This window comes from Rattus norvegicus, chromosome 1 (genome assembly GCF_021556685.1).
Source record: "Rattus norvegicus strain SHRSP/BbbUtx chromosome 1, alternate assembly SHRSP_T2T, whole genome shotgun sequence".
NCBI lineage: Eukaryota > Metazoa > Chordata > Mammalia > Rodentia > Muridae > Rattus > Rattus norvegicus.
In genome coordinates, this window is record NC_141534.1 from 60,730,317 (window position 1) to 60,738,839 (window position 8,523).

Consider the following 8,523-nt stretch of genomic DNA (forward strand, 5'->3'; position numbering starts at 1 on the left):
AGTCTCCCCATAGCCCACAGAAGCCAGAGCCTTGAAGCCCTTCCCAACCATGTCATGACAGGTCCTATTGTGACCTCCTGAGGAGCGACTGTGAGGAGGTCCAGCCAACAGATGTTAAGCTGTAGCCAGGCCTGGATTTCTTTGCGTGCTTTGAGAGGAGGTGTGGAGTGGAGCTCTCTGCGACTTGGTTGTATTTAGTGAGCTGTGTGTGGTTGTATCGGATTTTACTGTACTGTGTATATGTGTATGTATTAGTGTATGTAGGATAATGTGTGTTGACAGATTTGCTTGTGTGTGACTGTGTGTACACTTTCGCCCGTGTTTGTCAGTATATGTAGGAGTGTGTGAGTTCACAGGTTTGTTTGTGTGTATGTGTATGTATGTGTGTACGTTTTCTTGTGCATGTGTGTGTCCCTGTGTGTATGTTTGTGTCTGTGATGTGCGTTTTTATTGGTGTGCTTGTGTGTAAGTATGTGTGTACCTGTTCATGTGTGATTGGGTTTTGTGTGAATCTGGGTGTTTGTAAGAGTTTGTCTGTGTGAGTATAAGTACACTTTTGTGTATTTCTGTATGTGCTTCTGTGTGTGCCTCTGTGTGTGTGTGTGTGTGTCTCTGTGTCTGTGTGTGTGTGTGTGTGTGTGTGTGTGTGTGTGTGTGTACGCCCGTGGCCATCCCCTTTTGCCCCTTCTTGTATCTATATTACCTGTACCTCAGTGCAAGAGAATGTAGAGCCCAGAAGTCAGCCCAGCTGCTGTTCCTCAGGTAGGTCATCAACCGTATTTTCAAGACAGGCTTTCTCACTGGCCTGCAGCTGCCCAAGTACCTGTGTTGGCTGACCAGTAGCTCACAGGGATTTCATATGCCAACCCCATAATATCAGATTAAAGGCCTACATAGACGGCTGCCTGCTCATGTATGTTTTTTTTTTTTTTTTCTGTGTTTAAGAGATAGAATTAGGCCATATATTCTCAAGACCACTGGCTATTTTCTTATTGTGGTTTTGATTTTTATTTATTTATTTATTTATTTATTTATTTATTTATTTATTTATTATGGATTGCTGGTTTCATTTTTTGGTGGTGGTTTTTATGTTCTCACATGCTATATTATTGCTTTGATTATATACATTTGTGCAGTCGGATGATTCACTCTATCTCAATTTTCAATGTCCTGCGTTTTCATCCTTTTACATTATTCCTGTTTCTCTATTTATTGAGTACAAGCAATCATTGGCTTAGTCTTGATACAAATTTGCCCTTTGTGACACTTTGACTCTTCGGCCTTTGTTTAAGGTTTACTATTCACTGATATTTAGCTGCCTTATTCCTTGTGGTTGGTTAATTTTAATTTTCAATATTTTGCTCTGGAGAGTTGTGGAGTTTTGTGTATCACTAGGTCCTGAAATTCAATGGAGTTTCCCTTAAGTGTTGGCTTTTTATATTTGTTTGTTTTGTCTTATACTAATTCTTTCTCCTCTCGTTTCTTTCATCTGACCTTTTTCTTCAAACTACATCCATTCACAGTATTGATCAGCTTTGGTGCCCAATCCTATTTTAGTATGACGATTTTTATTTTCATCATTGCATTTAGTATGTGTGTGCTCTTGGCTTTCTCTTTTGGGGTTGGTTATTTGGGTGGCTTTTCCTTATGATTCTTCATATTTTCCCCCTTTAATTTTACTCTATTTTTCTAATCTAGTCTTTTCTTTGTTTTTATTTTTTCTTTTTGTTTCGTTTGTTTCTTTTAGGTTCCACATGTGTAATTTTAGTTCCTGAATTGCTCCATATTTTTCATTATTTGATTCCATTTGTTTGTTATTTTTAGGTAGCATTAGTACTGATAAAATGCCTACAGAGATTGAGAAGGAGTTACCCCCTCCTAGCCCCGATCCCAGTATCTCTGAGGAGGGAACCTTTCGTTCCCAATATAAAGTATTGAAGACTATTGGAAAAGGAAGCCATGCCAAGGTCCTCCTGGCCTACCACCAGCTCACAGGATCCCCGGTGGCAGTCAAAGTTCTCCGAAAGGACAAGCAGTGGTTCCAGCCAGCCATGACAGAAGCAAACATAATGAGAAAGATCAACCACCCCAACATTGTTTCTCTCTTACAAGTCATTGAAAACAAAACTAGAATATACCTCATAATGGAGCTGGTGGAAGGCCAACAACTCTACCAGTACATCAGAGAGTCAGGGCACATAGAGGAGGATGAGGCTCGGCAAATATTTGAACAGATATTATCAGCAGTGAGCTACTGCCATGGAAAGGGGATTGTTCACCGAGACCTGAAACTGGACAATATAATGATCGATATAAACAAAAAGGTCAAAGTCATCGACTTTGGGCTGAGCACCAAAACACAACCTGGACATATGCTAAACCAGCACTGCGGTGCGTACTCTTTTGGTTCCCCGGAACTCTTCCTTGGACTTCTGTATGACGGGATGAAGAATGACATGTGGACAATAGGAGTGGTCTTGTATTATATGGTAGTGGGAAAGCTTCCATTTGATTCAGTGATCATCCAAGAATTACAAATACAAGTTGTTGCAGGGGTGTATCCTACCCCCTGTGGGGTTTCAGAAGAACTGGAGAACCTCCTTAGTCAATTACTAACAGTAAATCCAATGTATAGACCAACAGACAGTGAGGTGATGAAATACGCCTGGTTCAAAGAACATGGGAAGGGGTTCACAGGTCGTCATGAAGAACTGCTTCCCCTCAGGCCAGACCCTGAAATTTTGGGTGCGATGAAATGCATGGGATTTCAAGCCTCTGTAATAAAATACTCCCTAATAAAAAGAAAATATAATGAGGAAATGGCAACTTATTGCTTCCTACAACAGCAGGCTCTCCCCGGGTATGGCTGCACAGCCCAGGCACAGCAAGTGCCTCCCGTTACAGTCCCATTCCCTAGCCTTGATACTGCTGCTGCTTTTAGATTAGAACCAAAGGGGAGTGAAAGCCTGCCAGTCCTTGGCACCTTGCGGGTGTCATCCTCCCACGGTCAAGTATCTCACTATGGCCAGAAGGGTCATCCAAAAGCAGGCAAAAGAACCACTGTGGCTGGTCATCTCAGGCCACTACCGATGACACCTACACAGGACCTCTATCACAAATGTGCCATGAGTGTCCCATTCATTCAAACAAGCATCTTCAGTGAGAAGAGTAGCAATGAGGAAATCAAAGAAGACAACTCACTGTCCTACAGAGCCCCATTAGAGGATAAGCCCATCCCCAGCAGGGTACGGCACAGAGGTTTTAAGGTGTGGACCATGAATATAGCAAATGCCCTGATTAATCTTTGTTACTCGTTGCCAAAGAGAAAGAAACCTCGCCTGGGGCAGAACAGCATCTCACCCGAGAAATGAGCCACAGGGAGAGTCCAGAGAACAAGCAGCAGGCATAGCCCAGGTACCTTTGTGCTTTGTCCTTTCCAGTTTGCTCTATGCTCCTCCTTCCTCTTGTCTCTGGTTTCCATTTTCCCCACAATTCTTACCTTGTATCTTCTCTAAGTTCTTTATGAGGTTTCCCCAACACCAAGCCTCCTGCCTCTTCTTGATTTCTCCTATTTCCAGCAGGGACCCAATAGGATTGATGAGTTCCCCTCTCTACAGAGTTGTCTTTCTGACCCATCCCTTCGGATGGACTCCATCCCACCCTTTGGCCAATAGCTCCCACAGGGTGAGGACTAGAGGTTCATGGGATCTTGGACTCTTCCATGGGCTACTGGTCCTAGCACATGTGGTCATCAATCCCAAGTGCTGCAGAACAGAGTCTTATCTTTTCAAATGTGACATCCCATTCCATTAAGCCTTAAAATTAATAACAAGGTTTGTCATTGAATAAGTATCAACAACCTAGTTTGTGGGTTATTGTTGATGGTCAGAATCCTGGATGCATGCATAGTCTTTTGCATACTGATTTTTTTTTGTTCCTAAGGCCTACTGATTGGTAACATTTCTAAATGATTTCTTTCAAAAATCTTAACTGAGAAGTAGAAGAGAAGAAATTATAAAATAATAAAGCAATCAAAGCTCCAAATGGTCATTTAAGTATTCTACCTCATATATTTTTTTTGCTTAGAATAAATTCCTTTTTTCTTTCACAGTGCCATCTTGAAATTCTGTCATATCCTGTGTATAAACAGGTGGTGATTTCGGACACATGGCCAATGAAAAGACACCAGCAGAAGCTACAGCACCAACAGGAGTAACAGCAATAGCACCAGCAGCATTAGCAGTAGCAGAAGGAGGAAGAGGAGGAGGAAGAGAAGAAAGAGGAGGAGGAAGAGGAGGAAGAGGAGGAGGAGGAGAAGGCAGAGCAGGAGGAGGAGGAGAAAAATCTGGAGGAGAAGGAATAGGAAAAGTGGAATAGGAGGAGAAGAAGGAGGAGGAGAAGGAGGAGGGGTAGGAGGAGGAGGAAGAGGAGGAGGACTTTGCTTCCCTGTCCTGGGATAATTGCTGAATTACTTCTTTTGGACACAGATACTATGCTGAGCAATGTTTATGAAACAAATTCTCAGAATATTAACCATTCATAGAAGACATGTCAATATTCCTGAAGAGGATCACCCCTGGAAGACAGAGTTAGATGGCAGTGCAAGTTGTGCGGAATGTCCTTAATGAGGACGACTTTCTCAAAGCTGATGATGTAATAGGTCTGAAGGAGCATTTTGTGGGAGTCAGGGTCCCATCGACCTCTGTCTGGGCACACAGAGCTCCTGGCCTTGCATCCTGCCTGAGAGGTGACCTAGATTATTGGCTTCCCTGGTCCACACAGGGTCCTGGATTTCTTGGTTGCCCCTCATGCCTGGTCTACCCTGTGCTCCATGGTGTTTGCAGCTTCTATGGGCTGAATTTAATCAGTGATACACTGGAGCTGGATCTGAACCCAAACCACAGGGAAGCCCTGGGCACTGAGGACAATAAGAGCAACAGAAAACATCTCCTCCACTGCTTCTCTCTCTGCTCCACAAGGCAAGGCAGCTCTCACACAGGAGGCATCCAGCCTAACTCCCAGCAGGGAGAGTGTGAGATGTCTGTGGATGAGCCCACATTACAGTACGATTCTGTGGGAAGACATCTGGTAGCTTCTGGTGCAGCTGCAGCAGTCAGGACACATGGGACTACAGTGGAGGTGAGCTATAGGACCAGGTAGCAAAGAGTCTGATCTGGCCAATGCTGATCTGAATCCCTGGGTGCAGGCAGGAATGGTCACTCAGGGCTACAATGAATGCCAGTCATGGGCATGCAATGTGTCACTAACACTGTGTGTGACCACATTCTGAAAGTCTTGTCCAGAAAAAAACAAGTGGTCTTGAGCACTGAGTTTCATTCCCGACTCATGGGGTACAGGATAGCAGATTGACCTAAGTATGAAATCGCATGAATATGCCCTCTGGCTGCTCCCTGGGCTCAGGATAGATGGGCCCTGAGAAGGCACCATTCATGGGTCCGCAGGAGTAGGGGAGAGCTTGGCATTCATGAGGCACTCCTAACCCTTACTTGAGCCACTCTGGGGAGGAGATGGCATCATTTGTGAGATGGGCTTATGTGGGACACTATGCTTCGATGTATGGCACAGACAGCTACTCCTTGCTGACAGTTCAGACCCACAGCTGGCCTCATCTCAGACAGTCCCATGAGGAGTGGTCTTTGGTTCTTGCTTCACAGTTAGGTCAGGAAAACACCTAGGATACGATGGGCCACTGCAGTGAGTACGGGCCATGTGCCTGTCTTGTCCTTGCTTACTTGTTTTTTCCTCTTCCTCCCTCTCCCCCTCCTCTTCCTCCTCCTCCCCCTCCTTCTTCTCCTCCTCCTCCTCTTCCTCCTCCTTCTCCTCCTTCTCCGCCTCTTCCTCCACCTAATTTCAGGAACCACCCAGAGACCTTCACAGGAGTGTAGTTCATGCTAATCAGAATGCAGGGCTGGAGATCAAATTCTGGGTAAGGTCTCCATCCAGCCCTGGTTGCTCCCCCACACACACTGCCTACCTGAGATTTCCAAATTGTGTTCTCAGGGTCGTGGAAAATCCTCTACAGTTAGCCCTGCGGATACAGCCAGTTTCTTGGGAACACTGGGTTTAGCAGGAGTCCTCTCCATCAGGCTCAGAAACAGAGTGAGTGAGAGGGCTTGCTGAGTGGCACACAAAGACCAGAAAAGTGTAGAGCCCTCCAGTGGTAGCCTTGGAGTACTGCAGGAGTTTATTTCCTGATTTCTTCACCTCTACCTTGTTCTAAAGCCTTTTCAGGGACCCATATGGACCTAAGAAACTTGACTTTGGACCCCCATAGCGCAACAGAGAGACTAAAGCAGCAGCCCTGTGAAACTTCTGCAGAGGATAGTGTGGGCTCTGTGTTGTAGAGTGGCTCTGGACTGGCATGCAGGCTGACTGACCAGCCAGTCATAGAGAGATAGGGACAGTTAGAGACTTGGAGGAGAGAGCATGAGTGGCAGACACAGCAGAGTCCAGTCCTACAGAAGAAGCCAGCTCATTTAATAGACAAGCATATGCCCTCCCAAAAGCCTGTCAGCTTAAGACACTGCACTGAAGACCTGACCCAGTAACATGCCTCATTTACACATCACCTACCTGTGGCTTGTGTAGGCTCCTCAGGGCAGATCCTAAAGTTCATCATGACTTAAAAGCAGAAGTTTGCACATCACTGCAATGTGGAGGCTACTCTCAGCTGATGGGACCCACGCAGTCTGTGGACAAGTTTGCTTAAGTGAAAGTTGGCCGTCCTTGAACTCTCTGGTCTTCCAGGGTAGTGTGTGTTGACCACATGCAGAGCCATTCCTGAAGGACATAAGTGCCAAAATTCAACAATAGGGAGAGAATCCTGTACTGGATGGAATCACTCGGCTTAGTGTGGACACAAAGACATCCTATGCCATGGCATGGAGGCTCCCAAGAACTTCTAGGATGAATGTGAGGCACACAAGAGCCCACAGTGCAGCCTGGGAGAACATTAAAGTATCTGGAATTATCAGGGACCCTAAGGTATGTTGGGCAGGATATGGAGCTGACATGCTGGGATGCTTGGAGGAGACAGCCTGAGGTAAAATAGAGGGCAGTGTGTCATGAAAGCTAAGACAGAGCCACCAACAGGATGGCTTATCTGGCCCAGGACAGATCGAATCTGCCAGAATTAGACGGTCTATGTAGAGCTTCAGTCCTGGGATTGTAGGAGCATAGAAAGCGCCAAAACTCAGGGTGCAGTCTACCTCCATGTTTTCGTATCTCCCTGTAGGTTGAAGAGGCAGAGAACGACCGCAGAGGTGACCAGTATGTCCTCAGCCTGGACAACAAGTGTCTGCTCAATCATACAGACAGCCCACGACTCTCTCACCCAGCGAAACCTGAGACTGCACACTGGTGGACCAGCTGGTTCCTCAAGAGGTTAGCTCTCTCAATGGCATGAAGTTCAGGCGCTACCTCTTCCTATACTGGCCTGGTGAAGACAGAACCCTGGAGGACATTGTGGTCTGGGCAAGAGATATACAGCAACTCTTTCTGTACCAGCCAGCCTTGAAGGTTGCTTGAGATCATTCCAGCATCACCAGTCTCCATCCTTTTCCAAGCAAGTCAGTTCTTGGGTCTCAACACTTCTGCCCACCACATCAGTCTCCTTTCCCAGCCCACTTGTAGGAGTCGGGGACCAGCTCTGACAGGATCCTAGGGCTTTGGATGGGGTCTATTTTAACTGTTTCTGGCTGTAAGCTACTAGGATTCTCAGGAGCATAAGTGTATGAGAGAAACAAGTGTCTTATTAGCCCTGAAGCAGCTTGGACTCTGTTCTTATCTGCTAGAGAAGGTGTCATGAAGGGACATGGGCAGTAGAGGGAGGTCTATGACTGCAAAGCCTGCCTAGGCTGAATAATCCAAACTGGGTACTGCAGAATTTCCGAGATCACAGCTATGCAGTTACCATTCTCATGTCTTGGTTTTAACTACTGCACCCAACACAAAGCCTCCGTTGCAGTATGTCTCAGATCCAATTGAGACTCTGCAAACCAGACATCTTTGTACGGAATGGAAAAGATCCCTTACTGCACATCTCAGGTTGTGGAGGCTGGTCCATCCTGTCTGACAGTGTTTCTGAGTCACTGGTATAGGGCTGTTTGGGGTCTCCTCTCCCCACCTTAGCCAAGGAGGTCCAGGGTCATCAAGCAGGTACAGTCCATGGGCTCTGATATGGTTCATGGTATGTTATCTACTCATGGAGCCCTCAAGATTTCTTTACTGCCCAGGGCCCAAAGAAGTATTTGATGTCCCTTTACTTGGATGAGAGGAGACTTGAATGTCACTGCTGCTCACAGGTTCTTGGTAGTTGAGCCCAATAGTGGATGCATTTTTGTGAGTCATATCTGCACCTCCTCCTAACATCTGTTAGAGTAGATGAAGTCTGGCTGGCTGGGTGGGGCAGTACCTTCTCCCCTAGGCCTTCTTGTGTGCATCTTGACCTCAGCCAGAACATGAGGAGTTGGGACAACCATTCTGGATGTCAGCTGAAGCAAT

At 46.1% G+C, this 8,523-nt stretch overlaps 1 pseudogene; it reads left to right on the top strand.

Annotated features, from left to right (window-relative positions):
- The first annotated feature begins 1,844 nt into the window (after window positions 1-1,844).
- Window positions 1,845-3,371, top strand: LOC134484872 (sperm motility kinase Y-like; annotated as a pseudogene).
- The last annotated feature ends 5,152 nt before the right edge of the window (window positions 3,372-8,523 follow it).